Raw genomic sequence first — 22,920 nt, 5'->3', positions numbered from 1 at the left:
GTCCACCTGTGTTGCTTACGGATTGCAGTTATTCAGCTTGACATTGATTGAGAGTGTTTTTGGATGTCCCTCTGAGGGATAGCGCACCAAGCTCTGCCAGATTCGTGCGCAAGATCGTCAAAATCCCGAGCAGGTTGGAGGCCGGTCCCAGTAACGCTCCAAACGTTCTCAATTGGGAAGAGGTATGCAGCCATTTCTGGCCAAGGTAGGGTTTGGCAAACACAAAGGCAAGCATTAGGATCCCGCCCAGTTTGGGCGGGTGTTATCTTGCTGAAATGTAAGCCCAAGATGGCTCTCCTCGAAGGGAAACAAAAGACGACGTAGAATATCGTCGACGTACCGCTACGCAGTAAAGGTGCCGCTGATGACAACCAAAGAGGTCCTGCTATGAAAGGAAATGGCAGCACAAAGGATCACTCCTGGTTTCGGGTCCTGTGGCGGGCGACAGTCAGCTTGATATTCCACCTCTGTTCGGGACGTCCCCAGACACGTCCTTGGCCTGGAATCTCGTTGCCTGGATAGAATTGTCTTCACTAATGACCAGCGTACGTCACATGTACCGATTTCCGTCCCATTCGGATAATTCCTTCTTGGTGCGTCGGTATTTTTTTCCCTTAGAGTGTATATGACGGTGGTCCTATTTTTCTAGAACACGATTCGGAATCAGTCTTGACTTTGCCCATAATTCTCTACAACCACCATGTTGGAACTGAATGATATTCTTCTTTAAGTAGGATGCTGATAACTACTTATCTGATTAACTTCTCATGGTTGGTATTCACAGTAATATAATATTTCTTAAAAGACATCATAGCCGCCGTTGACTGTATGAAATATTTATTATTACGATTTTATGTGATGTATCTGTCCAGTTTTGTCTTAAATCATAAGTAACAAATTTTATCAGTAATCCCGATGTATTCTACTGTAAATAATAGCTTATGGACTATGAGGGAAGAAAAGCATACTCCAATGCATTTTATTTTTGTATATTTTATAAATGAAATGTAACGTCAACATTTTATTGTTTCCAAAGAACGTGACGTATTGTATCAATCTACCTCACCAGTGAATCATAGAACTGCACAGTTATTTTGGACACTTATCGAAAACATTTTAAGCAATTTCGATGGAATACATATTTATTTAGCCTGGTTTTAGAGCCTCGTTGAAGGATGCATCCTGTAGTTGTGAGGAGACATTGTGATGTTTTGTCCCAATTTGTGGTGCTGCACAGTAAATTGGATTGCTGGCGAGCGTTTTACGCCATTCATATTCGTAAATTGTATAGACACACAAAATATTATATATAAGAGCTCTGTCTTCATCTCATTTACGAGCACTTAAGTCAATGTGAGAGCTTATTAAGAGATAACACATGTATTATCCTCTATTATGTTATAAACAAATATTCCCATCCCACCCTACTGCCTTTTACAATCATAGCACTATTTAGAAAGCTGTATGATGTCGACAGATGAATAGATTTTACGATATAAAGCTTATAAGTTGTAATCTGGGTGTGCACTATCTTCGCCAAGTGCACAGGCAGTATCTTTAGTAAATGTGTTTTCAAAAAATGGTTCAAATGGCTCTGAGCACTATGGGACTTAACATCTGTGGTCATCAGTCCCCTAGAACTTAAAACTCCGTAAACCTAAGTAACCTAAGGACATCACACACATCCATGCCCGAGGCAGGATTCGAACCTGTGACCGTTGCGGTCACGCGGTTCCAGACTGAAGCGCCTAGAACCGCTCTGCCACTCCCGCCGGCTAACACTGACAATTCAGCACATATTTAACAACATTTTACGATGTAATAAGAGTCGTACTCATCGGATCTTGTGGGACTCTCGCATTCAAAAATCTGCATTTTGACGACATGTACTCATGTCAGGTAGTCTTATATTCTGACAGAATGTAATTTATGTATATTTCTCACCAATTTTTATAATTACGGTAATATCTTAATGAAATGTTTGTTTAATTATGTATATACAACCTGTGCTTCATTTTTGTGTTTAAATTAATTTTGCACTGTTACTTGAAAATGGCCCTAAGGGCGAAATTGCAATCGTAATAAGCAATATTTCATACTGTCAACGGCAACTATGATGTCTTACCTGCTCTTCCTGACCGAAGAAGTGGCCACTGTGTAACACCCCTTCCAATACGCAACCAGTAGCTACTAATTCGTGTTGCCGAACGTGTGCCGTGCTCTATATAAACACCACTGCCTCAGTATCACGCGTTCCGGTGTGTCACGACGAGTGATCAAAAAGTCAGTACAAATTCGAAAACTGAATAAATCACGGAATAATGTACATAGAGAGGTACAAATTGACACACATGCTTGGAATAACATGGGGTTCTATTAGAACTAAAAAAATACAAAAGTTCAATAAATGTCCGACAGATGGCGCTTCATGTGATCAGGATAGCAATAATTAGCAAAACAAAGTAAGACAAAGCAAAGATGATGTTCTTTACAGGAAATGCCCAAGATGTCCACCATCATTCCTCAACAATTGCTGTAGTCGAGGAATAATGTTGTGAACAGCACTGTAAAGCGTGTCCGGAGTTATGGTGAGGCATTGGCGTCGGATGTTGTCTTTCGGCATTCCTAGAGATGTCGGTCGATCACGATACACTTGCGACTGCAGGTAACCCCAAAGCCAATAATCACACGGACTGAGGTCTGGGGACCAGGGAGGCCAAGTATGACGAAAGTGGCGGCTGACCACACGATCATCACCCAACGACGCGCACAAGAGATCTTTCACGCGTCTAGCAATAATTTGTTTTGTTTTTTCGTTTTGTTTTAATAAAACCCCATGTCATTACAAGCATGTGTGTCAATTTTTACCTCTCTATCTACGGTATTCCGTGGTTCATTAAGTTTTCAAATTTATACTGACTTTTTGATCACCTGGTATATTCGTATCTCGACACAGTGCTGCTCTCTTGCGCGGTGCGGAGCGTGACAGTGGAAGGGCGCGCGTTTCGGAGGCCCACATTCTCGGCGCGTCCCGTCGTTAGCACTACAAGGTGTTTCCGGATTGGCACGCGGTGTTGTCGGCCGGGACTCGCACAGCGCGGCTGTTACCACTCGAGACAAAGGCGCGGCCCCTCCGCGCGCGACCGACACGCGACGCGCCCGTGCCGGCCCCAGCTCGCGTGCGAGTGCGTGTACGTGTGCGTGCGCCTGCGTGTGGTGCCGAGGACGCGTGAGTCAGCGGCGGCGGCGTGAGTCAGGCGCGCACCCCGCAATTCGCTGCGCCCGCCAACCCCCTCCCCTGCTCGCCCCGCGGATGAACCGGCCCTGGAGGCGCCAGAGACCTGTTGGCAGCGACGTAGTCTCCCCTGCCTCCGCCAAACAAGCCGTAATTCTGAATCGCTCCGTACAAATCCGCAGCTTGCATTGCAGATTGTGCTCCGCGAGCGACCCCATTAAACGGCGCACTGACTCATTATAGAACGAAATTGAATCGCTCCTGGAATCACGTTAACTCGTGACGGCCCCAGAAGTACTACGCGACAGCTCCTGCTATCCAGTGGTGAGCAAAATAAATGGGCACTATGGGACTTAACGTCTGAGGTCATCAGTCCCCTAGAACTTAAAACTACTTAAACCTAACTAACCTAAGGACATCACACACATCCATGACCGAGGCAGGATTGGAACCTGCGACCGTAGTGGTCGCGCGGTTCCAGACTGAAGGGCCTAGAACTGCACGGTCACCCCGGCCCCATCATGAGCACCTCGTTCAATATCCGACGGCCTCGATCATTGCAGACGCACTTCCAATGGTGACCAATAACTGTAGAGCCAATTGTTGAGTTGTGATGCACCGGTCGGCACGAACAACGGCATCCGCACGATTCGGCATGTCTGGAGCAGTGGCTGTGACAGGACGTCCCGACCGTGGCGGGTCATGAGCTCTGTTCCTGCATCTCCTGAGGCCCATCACCCAACTGTACTCCTATCAATTGCAGCATCACCATACACTGCACACAACCGCTTGTGGATGTTCATCACGGTTTGTTTTACTGCGCACAAGAATTCAATAATAGCACGCTGCTTGTAACGTGAGTCGTATGTAGACACCTTTTTGACGCTATACCACGGCTCTGCCATCTACCAGAACAGTTCGAAACTTCATCGGCGCTCAGAACAAACATCAAATGTGAAGCACCATAATGAAATTTCTCTATTTATATTAATGGCTTTTTTAAAAAAAAATGTGGGGCATTACTTACTGAACGATCCTTGTATGTACCGGACCTGGATTCGAAAACCGGGATTCCCGCTTACTATGCAGGTGCGTTAACCACTGCATCATCTTTAGTACCACATTCCCATCGAGTGCCACCTACCCGCAGTCTCTGTCCATTTTACTCAGTGCTCGCTACTCTGAGAATCCCACAGGAGATCGGACGTATTTGTGTATATGCAATGAAGAAAGCAGATCCATTGCTCAGCTAGGCGTATCAGTTATATGGATGCAAACCGCCGGAAGAGCAGACACCACGCATTCATATGACGTGACGAGACACTTCGCGGTAGTACTAATACAGCCCCGTACATTGTTAGTTTAAAGTTATTTTCACAGAACGGCCTGGCGTTTCAGTTTCCAGCTTGGGCGTCCTCTGGCAGTTTTTATACCTGCAGACATTTGTTGGCCACATCTTGTCTCCCGTGCACCTCGCTGCCTACCAACGTCACATTGACTACACACGCTGAGTCATGGGGAAAGGTACGTGCTTTGAGGGGCGGCAGTTCCAGCGAATCTGAACAAAAGACCTCGTATGGACAGATGCCATATTCCGAATGGGTTCTGGGATACAGTTACTATCACTTTTGAACGTTTTCCTTGAATAACTCAAAAACCGCACACTTCAGCGAAAACTCGTCACAGTAAAAAATTAAACTACATTAAATTTCGTACAAGAAATACCCTTTCACCTTCTCTCTCTTTCCTAAAGAGAGCGCGAGAATACTGAAAATCTCGCGCGACGCGTATGTTCTTTAGCTTAGATAGTTTTTGTAGACGAATCTGAGGTAATTTCGAGACTTTTAGAGCATAAGCGTTTTGTTTCAAATAATTCGGCTCTTCGCCCTTTACACTATTGTGGTACGTTGTAATCGTTGACAGTGTTTGAATAATACGGACCATACATGACAATGAACTCTGTATGTGTGCTAACCCGGCAGCCATTCGGAACAGGAACATCTCCGTATGAAATTCTTTGTTCAGAATGACCACTCAAAGCATGTACCTTTCTCACTCACTCAGTCTGTAAACCAGGTGGTTATAAAACTTTCTGGCACATTAGAGCTGTGGTGTGCCGGACCGAGACTCGAACTCGGGATCTTTGCCTTTTGCTGGCAAGTGCTCTACCAACTGAGATACCCAAGCACGACTGATGCCTCCTCCTCACAGCTTTACTTCTGCCAGTACCTCGTCTCCTACCTTCCAAACTTTACAGAAGCTCTCCTGCGAACCTTACAGAACTAGCACTCCTGAAAGAAAGGATATTGCGGAGACATCTCATTCTGGAAACATCCCCCAGGCTGTGGTTAAGCCATGTCTCCGCAATATCATTTCTTTCAGGAGTGCTGGTTCTGCAAGGTTCGCAGGAGAGCATCTGTAAAGTTTGTAAGGTAGCACACCAGGTACTGGCAGAAGTGAAGCTGTGAGAACGGGCCGTAAGTCGTGCTTGGGTAGCTCAGTTGGTAGATCACTTGCCCGCGAAAGGCAAAGGTCTCGGGTTCGAGTCTCGGTCCGGCACACAGTTTTAATCTGCCAGAAAGTTTCATATCAGCGCACACTCCGCTGCAGAGTGAAAATCTCATTCAGGTAGTTATAATTAAACTTTATGTTTTTAACACGTTATAACACGAAAACTAGTTACCAAACGTGGTAGGGTTAATGTCAAGGACATGGCAGAGAGAAATAATGCAGAATCAGTTGAACTGAAACACTTTTAATGTGTTGCTACGGTACATGATACCATTACATACCGGTACCACTACTGCTACAAAAGGGACTGAATATGAGAGTCTGAAAGCGCAGTATTGCACTCCGCTCAGCAGAACGAAGCATATCCGTAGGTATGCTGGCTACCTCTCTTGATATGCTGCCCTTCAGATCAGCACACGTGTGAAGGTTGCCCTGGTGAACACTGTCCGTCAGGTAGTCCCACAACCAGATATCACAGGGAGTGAGATCAGGTGATTGTGCCGGCCAAGCACATCGAAAAGATCGGCTGATAATTTGATCGTTGCCAAATGTGTTTCAGAGAATCAGGTGAACTTCACGAGCGATATGCGGTGGGCCCCATCCTGCATGATAACTGCTGAGTTCAACGCGTCTCTCTCTTGTAGGACGGGTATGACATGCTGGCGAAGCACATCGCAGTAACGCTGACCAGTCACACTGCAAGTCTTTGGTCCTTGAGCGCCAACCTGTTCAAAAAAGAACAGGCCAATGATCAACGTAGCCGTGAAGCCACACCACACGGTGGCACTTTCACCATACAGAGGAACTTCATGCCGGCTGGAGGTGAAGATCCGCACACACAGCAATTCTGTGCGTTCATCCCAACCGTCAGAGAAAAATCAGCTTCATCAGTTCATAACATGGTCTAGGGCCAGCCCTCGTCGCCTTCAACTTCAATCCTAGCGAGAAAGTGAAGGAGCGAAGTCAACACGGCGTTGTGCAAGCTTATACGGACATCACTTCCGTGCAGTGGACCACGGGATGTTCAACTGTTGTGACACAGCACGCACACTGCCTGACGATCGGGAATTGCGCGCACCGTTGTCTGCCATAGCAACAGCGATTTCATCAACCACCTGTGGTGCAACCGGTCGTCGGACTCTTCCCGAACCGACGTCCAGTTCTCCAGTTGATTCGAAATTCCTCATGCTCCGCACAGCAGTGGAGAAAGAGGACACTTCCGTAATGCTTCCAGGCGGCGATTTTCTCGAAGTGCAGCTGCAGCATTAATGTTGTTTTCATAGTGGAGCATCACCTGCTCCTCTTTTCCGCGCTCATGTTGACGCGTCGACAAACATGCTGCGACTGGTCAAGTGTGTGATAATGTGAATCGGGATGACTGATGACGACACCTGGTGACCATAACTGGAACTGGACAGTGGCGCTGTGACTCACGGAAATCATGCACCACATACTGTGGACATTAATGCTACCACGTATGGTACTCGTATGGTAATTAGTTACCGTGTTATAACGTGTTAAATATGGAAAATTTAAATACAACACCCGGTATACCGCCATGCAGCAAGGTTGCTGCTAAAATACTCGCTATTCTGTGCGTTCTTCTGTCCCTGTTAACACGTGTCGTTAAGACGAGTACCGCAGTAGGCAACTAGACTAGTTTTAGAGACAGATAAAATTTCAACTTTACAAAAACACTTAATTAGCAACATGAAACAAAGCTTCGTTTCCCGCTGACCCGTGCACCGCATGAAATATATGTTGGGTAGTATTTGCTTCAGCTGAATCATTTTGAATATTCCAAAAACGAAGTAAACGTGATTTCTAACGTAGTTGGTGCAGCCTCAGAAACGAGATATCACATCACACGGAACGTTACGCCCTCCTATACGTCGTTTGCGACAGCAGCGCTCCTCGGTGGTTGTCTGGGCCTTATATGGCGCGAGAGACCATATAGTTTCCTTACGCTCGCTCGGTTAGCTATCGTCGAAGGCGAGAGGACAAGACTGCGAACGAGAAGGTGGAGACGCCTATGGGCTGGGCAGGGAATTGCTTCTTGAGCAAGTTATTGTTTGGCTTTCTTGTGAGCCACCAACTGCGTCCCGCCTACTATGTCCTCGGAACACGTACCACGGAAATGTAGTAGCAAGTACTCTCTGGTTCTTAGCCATCATTTCCCAAGCAGCCTCCAAACGTTGTTAGCATCCAACTATACAGCAACGTATAAGCTACTGTATGAGTTCGCCAACATCAAGGTGTAGCTCCCTGCACTGATAATCTAATGCTCTTGGTACGTAGAATGCTAGGGGAAGAGCAACAGCCCAATTAACTGACTATATCCCCACGCGTTACTCAACAGAATATGGAGCGCTGAACCTCTAAATGTTTGTCACTATATATCTCTTCTATTTATGTGTCTCAATACTGTTGTTTGTATAAATGTGGCAGCAGTACCCCAATCTGATCCTTGTGAACTATTCTCTTGTTCTATCTAGGTAGTATCTATACACCTGCACAAATATTCAATTCTCTATCCGCTGCTTTTTAAACAATTCTTACAGAAGACACTGACAATATTGTATTATTAATTTAGATTTGTAGTAATTAAGAAAGGCTGAATTGGGAGTATCGCAAATGTGTATCAACGGCGATTTGTCATTTATTATTGCGTTGCTGGTACGATTTTTATAGCATACTATCACTGCATATCGTCTTGTGTATTCCTTTCGGTATACTCGGATAGTAAAACTTGGTTTATCTCGAATCTGTCCCTTGTTAAGTCTACATGACTTTGTACCTGGGTACGACTTAAACTTATGTCTACCAAGTATTTTCAGAATGAATTGTAATATAACATTTCGTGTGTTGAGATGGCTGTATGGGCACCAAATACGGGAGAATACCAGTCGGCCCGCAACATTTATTGTGCTAATTGTTACCATCAACATTATACACACACTCCTATATGTTTCAAAGCCCATATTAAAACGCACTTTTGGTCCCTTTTCCGAATGCTAGCCATGTTTATGTGCCTGTATCGTACACTGTACTGAATTACGACGGTATCCGCTACAGGCGTTGAAGCAATCTTGCAATTTATGCTCCATATTTACAAAATCAAGCAACTCCTGAACGGGGAACCGTCGTATTTATACACTGCATCGAATATTCCATATCATACTTACAGTAAATTAATAAATAAGACCAATAAATCTAGGGCCTAATTCAAGAAAGGAACTAGTAGGAATTATTCAAAATATATGGGTCACCGAAGAAATCCCAGAAGATTGGAAGTGTGCCTTAATACATCCATTACACAAAAAAGGGGATAAACATGATGTAAATAATTACAGAGGAATTTCTCTACTTCCTGTCACATATAAGATTTTATCAGCTTGTATTCTTGAAAGAGCACAAGAAATGCTAGAACCCAAAATCTCAGATTTCCAAGCTGGGTTCAGGCCAAACAGATCATGCCCAGAGCAAATTTTAAACCTAAAATTAATCACAAGGATAAGGAAGATGCGAGTCAAGCCTACAGTGTATGTCTTTGTCGACTTCAAGAAGGCATATGACTCAATCCACAGACCCACACTATTTAGGATTCTTGAGGAAAAAGGATTGGATCGGAAAATACAGAAAATCATTCAACAGACGTTAACAAATACAAAATCCAAAGTGAAATGTATGGGAAAACTTTCAAGACCATTTGAAATAAAAACTGGGGTTAGACAGGGTGATGGGTTGTCGCCTTTGTTGTTCAATGTAGTTCTGGATAGAGTCATGGAAGAATGGGAGAAGAAACTTAAAGAAGAAAAGTGCTGGAAACCAATTTCATTAGGAACCCAGAAACATAACCTAAGAATCCCCTACTTAGCCTTTGCAGACGATCTCGCAATAATGGCAGATTCTAGTGAGATGGCTATAAAACAGGTAGAAATTCTAAAAGAATGTGCAGAAAAAGTCGGCCTACAGATATCATTTGAAAAGACAGTGTTTACAACAACAAATTTAGAAATTTCCAAATTACAAACAAAATACGGAGAAATCAACAGAGTACCATACTTCAAATATCTTGGAGAAATTATCTCGGAAAAATTTGCACAACAAGAAAGAATACAAAAAGCTCGTAAAGGTTTAGGATTAGTGCAAAACCTCTATAATAAAAAATGTTTATCTTTAAATGCAAAAATTAGGCATACAATACAGTCATTAAGCCATCAATGTTATATGCCAGCGAAACCTTGGCACTAAACAGGAAAACTGATCTAGAAAAGAAAGAAGAAAGAAGAATAATTAGAAAAATTTTGGGACCAAGATGGACCGAGAATGGATATAGATTACAGAAAACATCAAAAATTGAAGAATATTCTAACATAGAGATAGACATGAGGAAAAGACGCCTTAAATTCTATGGCCACATAATGAGACTTTCTGAACACAGATTAACAAAAAGAATTGTAAAATACGTAGATTCTCTTGTTAATGGAGGAGAATGGATCCAAAAAGTTAAAAAAGATTTGGAATTAGCAAAAATTACTAAAGAAGAAATAGCTGCAAGGAACAATTTTAGAATAAAAGTTGGAAAGTGGGAGGTTAAACCAGAGACAAAAGCACCGAGAACCGGAACAAAATGGAGCGAAGAAAGAAGAACTAAATTTTCGCAAACAATGAAAAACTGGTGGGCAAATAAAAAGAACCAGAAGACCAAGAAGAACGGAAAGTGAACCAGCTTTACTTAGCGTCTTCCACATGGGAGCTTTACGACTAATAATAATAATAATAATAATAATAAGACCAATAATCCCTTAGAAAACAAGAAGGCAAGTAAAAACAAAATTTTTGCGGAAAGAATGACACGAATTGGCAACCTTTCGGTTCATGATCCCTGTCTACCCACCATCATCAATAGGCAGATGTTATTTCAGTTTGTGTCTTTGATCTTTCGATGTCCTACACGTTTTAACCAACGATATATTGTTAACTAACATTTAATTCGGCTTTCCGGGCGGGAAGGAGCGCCTGGTCCCCGGCACGAATCCGCCCGGTGGATTTGTGTCGAGGTCCGGTGAACCGACCAGTCTGTGGATGGCTTTTAGGCGGTTTTCCATCTGCCTCCGCGAGTGGGGACTGGTTCCCGTTATTCCGCCTCAGCTACGGTATGTCGGCGATTGCTGCGCAAACAAGTTCTCCACATACGCGTACACCACCATTACTCTATCACGGAAACATAGAGGTTACACTAGTCTACTGGTCTGGTGTGAGACGTTCCCTGGGGGGTCAACTGGGGGCCGAACCGCACAATAACCCTGGGTTCGGTGTGGGGTGGCGGGGGAGTGAAGTGTTCTGCGGTAGTCGTCGTGAGGTTGTGGACCACTGCGACTGCGGCGGGGACGGAGCCTTTCCGTCGTTTCTAGGTCCCCAGTTACCATACAATACAACACATGCAACATTTAATTACGACAAACCGTACCAAAAAGATTCGTTTATGATCAGTCTTAAATGCGTTGGTGTTCACAGCACGTACGTTACAACATTAAAAATTAAAAAAAGAACCCCAAATACGGACTTCAGTTGATGAATACAACGTAATGCGCCATGGCGTCTACAAAGTTCTGCTTGTGATGCAGAGGGCGGTCTTGTATCGCACTGTTTCGGCAGTGGAACTGTCGCGCTGTGATTTCACAAATCTCGCCCAGCGGCTCGCCCCCGCCTTCACGCCACAGCCCAGCCCGGTGTGCACCTCCCCCCCCCCCTCCCCCCCACCCACCCTCCTCCGCCCACTCCTGCCGGCAGGCCGTCCGGTTCGATCGCGACGACATCAATTATTGTGGCGGCTGCTGCCTCTGCTGCTGCTGCTGGCGTCCGCGTGCTCAGCAGAACGAAGCGGCATCAGCCCCCGCCTAAGCAGGGTCAGCATTACGCCACCAGCTTTACAGACAGGATGTCCCAGTAAGAGCGGTCAATATTCAAGGAATTGACAGGGACCGTCATTCGAAGCAAAAAGATGTTGTAAACGTGGGTTCTCAAATGCATGCCGTAAGAGCTATGAGCACTTCTTCACCTTCCATGCTATACAAAAGATCTCTTCCACTATAAGCTTTTTGCTTTCCATATTTTGGGAGGATGTACTGTAGACCAAAACGAGAAAAATGTCCAGCAAACAAAGGTTACAAAGTGCATACGATAAGACCTATGAACACTTGTTCGGTAGAGGAGATGTGTTTAGCAGTAGCGAAGATGAACTAGTGCTCATGGCTCTAAAGATATTCACTTTGGAGCGCTGGTTTACTGGACATTTTTTTTTCCTGTTCTCGTCGATACGACCTTCTCCCAAAATATGGAAAACACACACCTTTCAGCAGAAGTGATTTATTTCACTGTATCGAAGATGAAAAATTGCTCATAACTCTTAAGGTATGCATTTTTAGGTCCCAAGTTTACTGAAACTTTTTGCTTCGGATGTTCGCGGCTGACATATTGTTGATTGTTGACCATTCCTCCTCGGACGCCATAAAGAGGGTGATTCAGTTGCACCTACTACTGTCGTTTGATGCAACCTGCCATATTACATCTGGCCTTCAAAAATCACGAGCGAAATTTTCATATTCTCTTACCTGCTACGCGCGAACAGCTACTCCTACATAAAAAATGGAATAGGATCTTTTTGTAGGAAATTTAAAGCAGTTAAATTTTTTTACTGGGATCCGTTTTCGCTAGAGGCCGTAGGTTTCGAGTTATTGAAGAAGAACGTACAAAAATGATCTTCGATCACCTGTACCCTCACATTCATCCCTCACCGGTCAGGGTTTCTGATAAGTTCTTCGTAGCACTCCCACCTACCACTGCAAAAAAGTAACCTACTATACGAACTGTTACCGATATTTCACTTTTTTGGTCTCTATTGATTGGTCTGTCGCGCCAGCACTGTTGTTATTGTGGTCTTCAGTCCTGAAACTGGTTTGATGCAGCCCTCCATGCTACTCTATCCTGTGCAAACTTTTTCATCTCCCAGTACTTACTGTAACCTACATCCTTCTGAATCTGCTTAGTGTATTCATCTCTTGGTCTTCCTCTACGATTTTTACCCCACACGCTGCCCTCCAGTACTAAATTGGTGATCCCTTGATGTCTCAGAACATCATCTACCAACCGATCCCTACTTCTAGTCAAGTTGTGCCACAAACTCCTCTTGTCCCCAATTCTATTCAATACCTCTTCATTAGTTACGTGATCTACCCGTCTAATCTTCAGCACTATAGTCGGCTATTTCGGCAACTTTATTAAACGTGCCAGTGAGATTTATGAACAAAAAATAACTTCTGTAAACATTACGCTAAAAGTATGTTGACAATTCTATCCAACCACAGTAGTTTCGTAGTCTGTAGGCATGACGAATATAAAGATGAAATTGTTTATTTTATGCTGTTAAAATTCATAATTTTGTTTGATAAAATTTACAGGAACGTCACTTTTGCAATTGGTATGCGATCGACTAAGCTGGTGGCGTGATTAAACCCAATCAACAAAACAAGTTAATATGGGAAATAACTGTTGCAGTCGCAACATTTTGAAAAGTGGTAGGGGGATTGCGTAGAACAACATAAACTAGAAGCCCTGGTTGGATGGGGCTGAGTGTGGCAGTGGGACTGCATTTGAAGGTCACTTCGCACTTTTTTCTTGAAGAACTCGAAAACTACGGCCTATAGCGGAAACGTATCCCGGTACAAATTTATCTAAATGTAATTTACTACATAAAAGTCCTATTCGTTTTTTCTGTAAGACTTCCAGTTTGTGCGTAGCGAGCGAGAGAATATCAAAATCTCGTGCGTCGTTTTCCAAGGCCAGATATAACATTGAGGGTTGCATGAAACGACAGTGTTAGAGCATCTGAATCGCCCTGTATATACAGGAGTGTGTCGTAATTAGTCACACAAACTGACGCGGGGAAAATTACTTGATAAAAGAAAAAAATATTCTACTAAACATGGGTCCCCAAGAAGTCTGTTTGCGATTCAACTGTGTAGCTAGGAGTCACCACTGATTTCATTATGAAATATTTGTCCTATTTATCACAAATGTGTTTGAATTTAGCGACTTGTCCTGGTTTCGATCGGGTGACATCAAGTACCTACAGTCGGGCGACCTGTCCACTGTTGTGGTAATAAGTTGTGTACACAAGCCTTCCTCGTGAATCAGCCTCTCTGTTGGTGAAAGCAAGCAAGCAAAGCTCTGCGTTCTGAGCTCCGCCTTGTCGTCTTCTACAAGTGACATCGATGAATGCGGTACGGGGGGAGGGGGGGGGGGGGCGGGCAGCATACAGCCCTCCCGGCCGATGTCGGCTTTCTGGCGTTGGAGCCGCTACTTCTCACTCGAGCAGCTCCTCAGTTGGCATCACGAGGCTGAGTGCTCACCATCTCAGCCCCCACCTCCCACCAAGGAAAAACACCTATCAGTAGGTGGAATCAAGTTCGCAGCTCGTGCTCTTGCTGTAGCGATCTCGCTTCCCGCGCGCGGCGTCCCGGTTTCGATTCCCGGCGGGGTCATGGATTTCACCTGCCTCGAGATGACTGGGTTTTCTTGTGTCGCCTTCATCATCATCATTCATCCCCATTACGGTCGGAGGAAGACAATGGCTAACCACGTCCTCTAGGGCCTTGCCTAGTGCAGCCGTGCGGGTCTCCCACATCGTCCCGTGCGCTCCTCGGAGTATGGGACCTCATCATCATCATCACCTGGAATCAAACCCAGGCCCCCAAGTAACAACCATAGACGGTGACCACTGAGCTACAGAGGCGAACCTTTGAGTTAAAACAACATCAAAATCCTTGCACGCTTCCTGAGATAAACTTTCATACACAGACAAAGATACGCGCTAGACGATTTAAACAATGCAACACAATTAAAGGATGACAAAGTGTTGACACATGCAAATCAAGGCCAGAGGTCGTAAGTCGCGTGAGCTGCAAAGTGAGTTAGTGATGTCACGTTGGCACCAGATTGCACCATAATTCTCCCCAACGCCATCTTGGGCGTGTCTCTCTCTGGAAAAGTCCTCACCCCTACTCTTGCCCGCACTCACCTTTTGCTACCTCCGCTACACCTACCGTTCAAATCAAGCAGGTTTCTTATTGGTGTCCGAGGGAAACGTTTCAAAAACACCGCCACTCAATGTCGACATGAGAAATACTCAGGAGCTGGCATAAAGACCATCCATGAAACTCAAACCACTCTCTCTATAGGGACGTTTATTTTCACACATTTTGTGCCCCAAAAAGACAGTTTGATGTGCGATGTACGGAAGGACGACTTTCTTGAGCAATTTTTCCACTGCTGGCGCCCCTTCTCCCTCCTGGCCCCCGACGATTCAACTCTTTTCTAAGGACATGGTGGGGCTGAAGCCCCACTAAACGTTATGTAGTCCCAGTTGTTGCTTTGTTATTCAGGATGGAACCACTTGGGACTGTTTAAAAACATTCAACGGAATTTCAACGTGGTCCGAAGCAGAAAATGGTGTTAAAGCTTTTTCATCCCTCCTTTTGGCTCTTCTACGACCTCTGCGAAGAGGGGTGTGACATTAACATGCGCATCAATGAAATGGCGAACGGGCCCTTTCAGACTACCCGGTTTGGCAATACCATTGCACAACGTTCTAAAACATTAAAAAGTCCCTATTTAGAGACATCCCTCTACCGTTCTCTGTCCAACGGCAGATAGAAAACCCTTCTGATTTCACTTATGCCTAGCAGGCGATAGTGTGTAGCAGGTCGCTTGCCCGTCTGTGAGCAGGAATCAGTGAATGGGTATCCCTGTACAAGGACATTTTTAAAGCTCTGGTCATCGGAACTGAGTCTGAGGCGAGGCTCATCACTGAAGACAATTCTACTCCAGTCAACGAGATTTGAGGCCGAAGACGTCTCTGGAGACAACCCGGGCATTGATGAGATACCATCCTGTTGCATGGAATGATGGTTTGGCTTGCCATTTCTTCGCATAGCTGGACCACTTTGGTTCTTATCTGCGGCACCTTTACAGCACAGTGATACGTTTTGTTGCCCTTCCTGGCAAGCCGTCCTGGGCTTAAATTTCAGCAAGATAATGGGCGCCCGCACATGGCGAGAGTTTCTGTTGCTTATATACATGTTTTCAAAACCGTTCCTACGGCATCATGGTCACCAGATCTCTTGCCAGTTGAGAACGTCTGGAGCATTATGGGCAGGGCCCTCCAACCATGCAGGTTTTTTGGGGATGTGATACGCCAATTGGACAGAATTTGACTCGATATCCCTCCGGAACACATCCAACAACTCTATCAATTAATTCTAAGGCAAATAACTACTTGCATAATTGTCAGAGGGGGATCAACGCATTATTGACTTGTTCAGTTTGTGAAGCTCTTTCTCTTGCATAAATCTCCATTTTTCTTGAAACTGTAATTATCTATTTGTGTGTACATGTACATAACATCTACCGATTTCCGTCCGATTTGCATAGCTCTTCCACGTTGTTACGGTTTTCCTTTCTTTTTAGAATGTATTAGTGTTAGTGAACTATATTTAATGTCAGAGAGTGTTGCTTATTTAGTAATCTTGATCATGCAATTTGCATGCCTGAGTAAAGGTGCAGGGCGAGTCTATAAGTGCAGTTTTATTGACACTTTTATCTCAGTTAGAAAGGTTGGATTTAACCATTCTTCACTTACGGTCATTTAGTGCAACATAACGAGATTGGTCACCACTTGATTATATAGTCATTACATCAATTAAATTTAATTCGACCATCGCGTTGTTTGATAAACGTGGTTCTCCATTTGCATCCACTCTAGAAGACTGCGGCTAAAGTAGTGAGAATATCGTAATTTGTCATTCCATTTATCTTGTTCTTTGTCTCTGTCCAATCAAAATGATTCGATACATCTTGCTCAAGTGCGCATAAAATACTGTGCACAAGATACGAAACCAAAAAAAGTAATAAATGTAAGTTGTCTCATGTTCGAGCTGTCTACATAATTTTGAAATCATTATTAACTTCTGTGTGCTACAAAGAATAATGACAGCAGTCAACGCAGCAGAAGCACAACCGTGGAAGAAGATACTAGAAGCTTAGGCAGTGGACTACATACATAGTTCGCTTCTAACCTAACCAGACGTACATCGGAACTTAAAATTTCCCAGGCATTCATTGTCCGGCTGACATAAGTATCTTCAGATAATTTATTTACTAAGTGTACTCTTCACCGTAGCTGAGACAAGTTTAAGTGCACACACTTCCCCACATTCGTTGACAATTGGCCTTTATTTTACTACCAAAGCTGCAGAATAGTACTTTCTATTATCTGTAAAATTTTGTTCCATTCGACGAATCATACCCGCTCCTTCCATATTATTGGGGTGCAGCTTCCTGGCAGATTAAAACTGCGTGACAGCCTGGGACGTGAACACGGAACCTTTGTCGTTCGCGAGCAAGTGCTCTATCGGCTGTGTTAACCCGGGTTGGCTCACGACGACCTTTACTTCCGCAACAATACCCTAAGCCATCTCTACAATACCCTTTCCTACAGCGATGTTATATAGGAATGCTATGTGAAGTAGATCGACCACATGAAACTAAGTCCGGGTAAGGCATACGTCAGAATGAACTTCGTTGGAAGAATTCTCGCGAAGTCTTGTTCACCTACAAAGCAGGTATCTTACAAAACGGGTCTTCACGGCAATCCTTGAACACTGTTCGTCAGTCTGGGTTCCATACCAGATAGCACTCATAGAGGAAGTAGAGAAAATCCAAAGAAGAGTAGCGAGTTTCGTCAACAGAAGCGCGAAAGCTCACGGAGATGCTCAGCCAGGTCTTGAGGCAGACTCTGCAAGACAGGTGTTCACATCGCGGGGTGGTCTGCAATGTAAGTTCCGACAGCGTACATTCATACAAGAGTCCACCGATATGTTACTTTCTCCTACGTACATCTCGCGAAAAGGCCACGAACATAAAATTAGAGAGATTCGAGTTCACACAGAGGCTTCGCAACAATCGTTCCTTCTGCGAACAATTCGCGACTGAAAGGGGTAAGGAGGGGGGAGGGGGTGTAGGGGAGGGGAGGGACAGCAGTATTCAGAGTATCCTCCGCCACACACCAAAAGGTGGGTCGCGGAGCATAATTGTGGATGCGTGGAGTCTCTCAGTGTAGACATAAGAACGTGCAGTTTGGAAGATAGGAGATGGTGTACGGCCGAAAGTAAAAGTAACTCAGAAATCAGAGTACTTTCGCATGGAAGGCAAAGGACCCAGCTTCGAGGCCCGGTCTACATACACTTTTAATCTGCCAGGAAGTTTCACATCAGCGCACTCTCCGTCACGTAGTGAAAATGCGTTCTGGTTATTATGAGGTCGTTTTTACCATTTTCTCTACCTTGTACTGTAACACGAAGTACACAAGTTCTGACATGCTGATTTTTTATGTTAATCCCTTCCCGCTCGCCCCACTTCACTCGTACAACCTCCCCCCCCCCCCCCCCCCTCGCGCTGAATTGGAATATGCGCGGTTGCCCGGCGTGATTACGGCGCGGAACACGTGTCGCCGTCGCGGGCCGCTAATGACGCAGGTTTACGCGGCGCCCGCACGCTGCAGGACCGCGGGCTGCCGGGGCCGTAGTTAAAATAAGCCGCGCCATTGAGCTCGATAATTACGGGGGGCAGTCGATACGGCGCTCTTCATTATTCACGGCTGTCACGTGTGGCCGTGTGTGTGCTATCGTGGTGGGAAGGGCACGCCCCCCTCCCCGGCAGACACCTCCGCCAGATCGAACGACAGACGGCGACTTCTGACCTCCCCTCTGCTGTGGAGGCTCCTCTCGAAAACCCGCAGCTCGCGGGCTAGTGGCTAGCGCTACCGCCTCTGGGTTCGATTCCCGACCGGCTCGGGGATTTTCTCTGTCTGGGCACTAGGTACTTGTGCTGTCCTCATCATTTCATCATCATTCGGGAAGGTGGCGAGACTTCAATGTGAAAAGATTGGAAATTTTTACAGGCGCTGATAACCACGCACTTGAGCGCCTCACAAACCAACTATCAACTTCTCCAAAGTAGTACCGGGTGTTATAATTAAAGCGCAACCACTCAGAGAGGTTCAGCGTGGGCTCTTGTTATCGTATGGCAGCGAAACATGGCACAAATGCTGATGCGTTAATTCGGAACCGATTATTGGTGAAACAGAATTACTTCCGATTTTGGTCACCGGGTGCAAATCTGGCGCTGTGAATGCAAGAAATCCGTATTGAAATGTTTCCTTATGTAATGTATTACGATGTGGGTAGAAAAGGTCAAAAATGTGACGAAGGCATAATTTTGAACTGTTCGATATGAGTACCAGAAACGTCGACGAGCTGCTGCACCTGCAAAGCGACGAGATCAACAGTTGCTCGTAGCGGTTTCGGTGCGAACTAAGCAAATTGTTTCTATATACTAACCTTCTTATCAGGTAGAGACTGAACGTGTCCCTGGTAAACGCGTTATTTTAGATATTCGCCGGCCAGTGTGGCCGGACGGTTCTAAGTACTTCAGTCTGGAACCGCGCGACCGCTACGGTCGCAGGTTTGAATCCTGCCTCGGGCATCGGTGTGTGTGATGTCCTTACGTTAAGTTAGGTTTAAGTAGTTCTAAGTTCTAGGGGACTGATGACCTCAGATATTGAGTCCCATAGTGCTCAGAGCCTTATTTTTTTTTTTTTTTGAGGTGTTCCCAGAACAAAAAGTTTCAGATCAGGTGACATTGCAGGCTGTGTGTCCGGGTAACCTCTGGAGTTAACATGTTTGTGGGAGGCGCAAGAGCAACATGAGGTGTTGCCCCATCTTGCATGAAGACTTTTCCATACAGCTCTTCCATGGCAGGAATCACTTGTTGTACAAGGTCGTCTCGGTAATATGGAGACGTAATGGTACAACTGACAGGGCCTCTGGATGCGTTCTCTTCAAGGAAGAACGGACCGAGAGTAACGGTGTAAGTAACTCCACAGCAGAAAGTCACATACGGTGAGTGCAGTGTCTCTTCGTCCACGTCACGCGGTTTAACAGTACCCCAAATTCGGCAGTTGTGTGTATTCACTGCACTCTGTTGTGTAAAACGTGTTTCGTCCCTCCATAGAATATTGCCCGGCCACGTGTCATCACCTTCGATCGATGCCGCAAACCGAAGAGCAAACTCAGAACGTTTCTGCGGATCATGAAGTTTCAATTGCTGCACCGTCTGGATCTTGTACAGGTGCCAGCGTAACATAGACTGCAAAGCTTCCGGCACTGTTGACAATAGGATGGACAATAATGTGGTGATACTGCACGAGCAGTTGCACCACACAGAGCACGTTCTGCATGGTCAGTTACAGCAGCAACAACCTCGTCAATAACTTCCACCAGTATAGGACGCCTTCTGTAGGACTACGGCGGGGCGGTCCTGAAACTTGATCGCTAGCACTGTGTGGAGCAAACTACAAAATTAACGTCCACGTACCTCAGTATAGCGTCCATTCACCGCCCGTTGCTCTGCATTCGTAGGTGCTATGCAGACGATGTTAAAAGCAGCCTTGAAGAAAACCATCGTCCATACTTAACGACTGCATAGTCCTCGTAACTCAGGTAACAAAGTCAACCTGCAAATCTCTAGTAATAACGGGCATAAGGGGATGCTTCCTTCCTTCATTGAAAATGTTCTCTTTTCGATACTAACGTTTTTTGTTATCTTTTAGTTGTTGTGTCAACAAGCCCACCTTTACGTTGGTAGCACATCCACTGCTAATTCATGCAACTTATGTCACACGAAAGACAGCCAGAAATGTGCCAAGTCCAACCCGAAATATTACGAGATTAACACAGTCAATACTCACACTGACCTCGCATTCGGGAGGACGATGGTTCAATCCCGCGTCCGGCCATCCTGATTTAGGTTTTCCGTGATTTCTCTAAATCGCTCCAGTCAAATGCCGGGATGGTTGCTTTGAAAGGGCACGGCAGATTTCATTCCCCGTGCTTCCCTAACCCGATGATACCGATGACCTCGCAGTTTGGTCTCTTTCCCCCAAGCAGTCCAGTCCAGTCCAGTCAATACTCTGCTACAGAATGAGTTTCACACTCGGTCCTTTTCTGTGGATTCTTCAAATGAAGATGTTCGCCAAAAAATGTTCTGTAAATGCATACTGAACACGCCACGCAGAATTCTTTACAAAGGCCTATAGTTTAAAAAAATAGTTCAAATGGCTCTGAGCACTATGGGACTTAACTGCTGAGGTCATCAGTCCCCTAGAACTTAGAACTATTTAAACCTAACTAGTTCCTAAGGACATCACACACATCCATACGCGAGGCAGGCTTCGAACCTGTGACCGTAGCAGTCGCTCGGCTCCAGACTGTAGCGCCTAGAACCGGCCACTACAGCCGGTCGATAGTTTCACACGTGGTTTTCTCTACAACAAACACTTCAAAATTTCCCAAACTTCACACTGTCCGTAACTGCATCTGCTTGCACTTCGATACAAACCGAACGCGATATAACAGTTTTTCATTCATTTTACAAATAATTTTTTCGGACACGTCTAGCAAGACCTTCTCGTACGACTGACAGAATGCCGTTGCTTTGAGGGCATATAACTCATTCCAATGCGCGGGAAAGACTTTACTCTCATTGATTGATGAAAACGAACAGCCATTCAGATTAATCTTTCATGATCATCACTTTTACTAACAGTGGATAGTGTCTGATCACTCTCGTTATGACTTGCCAAAGGACAGAACTAATGTCATACCGTCATACAAACAATGTGCAGCGCCGGATCTGAATCTGGCGGCCAGATTTGGAACTAACTTTTTCCAGCGCAAATCAAGCCTCATTAATGCATTAGGAAATCTACCAACTTTCGCTGCCATACGATGACTACAGCTGGGCTGGGCCTCCTTGAATAGCTGAACTTTAATTATAACAAAGAATGTAGTAAGCATGTTGAATTATAGGAGGACAGTTCACATGAAAAGCGTAAACGCGCCAGAAAATAGCGATGTATGCTGCCACTAGCCTGTTACATGGAAAACTAACGGCCAGTGGGTTTCGTGTGTCGCAAGTTATTACCAGCAGTCAGCTCTCGTGCTAAACAATGTAATTGCGTGTGGTTTCATTCTGACAGCTGGCAAGTAAGCCTCGAGCTGTCTATTCTTTTCGGAAATTGAACCATATCGACGGTGCTGATTTCACTAGTGACGTGCTACATCAGCCATTCGATGAATTATCGAAAGTCAGTAACCTACGACAGTAACAATAAAAGTGTGGCACCGCATTGTGGCATTTGCTGCAGTCAATGTCAGCAGGGTTAATGCAAAAGATAGAATGAGTTTTAGTGTTGCTGTCATTGGAACGCTGGCGGCGGCATAAATGTTCTCTCCAGTAACAAGGGCATATAAATCACTATGTATTGATTGTTAGAAACCAGACTCTCGAGAAACAGATAAATGAAGAATGACATATATCGGCAAAGGGAACATCTGCAAGGTGCGCATTGTGTGGTACTGTGAGGCACCCCTGCCATACCAAGCGGACATGCCACATATATGGTGTTGGGTTCCACACTGGAGAAACTCTGGTTTATGTAAACTGAAGGTCAAGGAGGGAGGAAAGAGAGGAAAGGGAAGGAAGTCATGATACGAGCTGCATCGGGCTTTATGCGGAATCGGCGACGACTGGAAATGTGGACCAGACTAGGACTCGAATCAACGATCTCTTGTTTACTCGGCAGTTGCGTTACCACTACGACTTGTCCGCAGCTCGTGGGCTAGTGGCTAACGTTGCTGCCTCTGGATCACGGGGTCCCAGGTTCAATTCCTGGCCGGGTTGGGGATTTTGTCTGCCCGGGGACTGGGTGTTTGTGTTGTCTTCATCATCATTATTCGTGATAGTAGCTCGATTGGACTGCGTAAAAAATTAGTGTGTGAATAAATTGGGGATTTGTACGGGCGCTGAAGACCGCGCAGTTCAGCGCCCCACAACCCAAACATCATCAACCACTGCGACACTCAGACACAGTGTTCATCGCAAATGCATCGACTATGTCGGGACGCTCCCCCGCCAACTCACATTCCAGTCCGGCGCCACCTGTTCGCAGTCCCCGTTCATGCCCACCATGCTCGCTGATGTACACTGAAGAG

General features: G+C 45.3%; 1 protein-coding gene across 1 annotated transcript in view; it reads left to right on the top strand.

The window, feature by feature from the left end:
* Nucleotides 1-22,920, top strand: part of LOC126284016 (nucleoredoxin-like) — a 703,754-nt gene that overhangs the window by 319,712 nt on the left and 361,122 nt on the right. The window lies entirely within an intron of this gene.

This window comes from Schistocerca gregaria, chromosome 8 (genome assembly GCF_023897955.1).
Source record: "Schistocerca gregaria isolate iqSchGreg1 chromosome 8, iqSchGreg1.2, whole genome shotgun sequence".
Taxonomy (NCBI): domain Eukaryota; kingdom Metazoa; phylum Arthropoda; class Insecta; order Orthoptera; family Acrididae; genus Schistocerca; species Schistocerca gregaria.
This window is presented reverse-complemented; position numbering and strand designations above follow the sequence as displayed.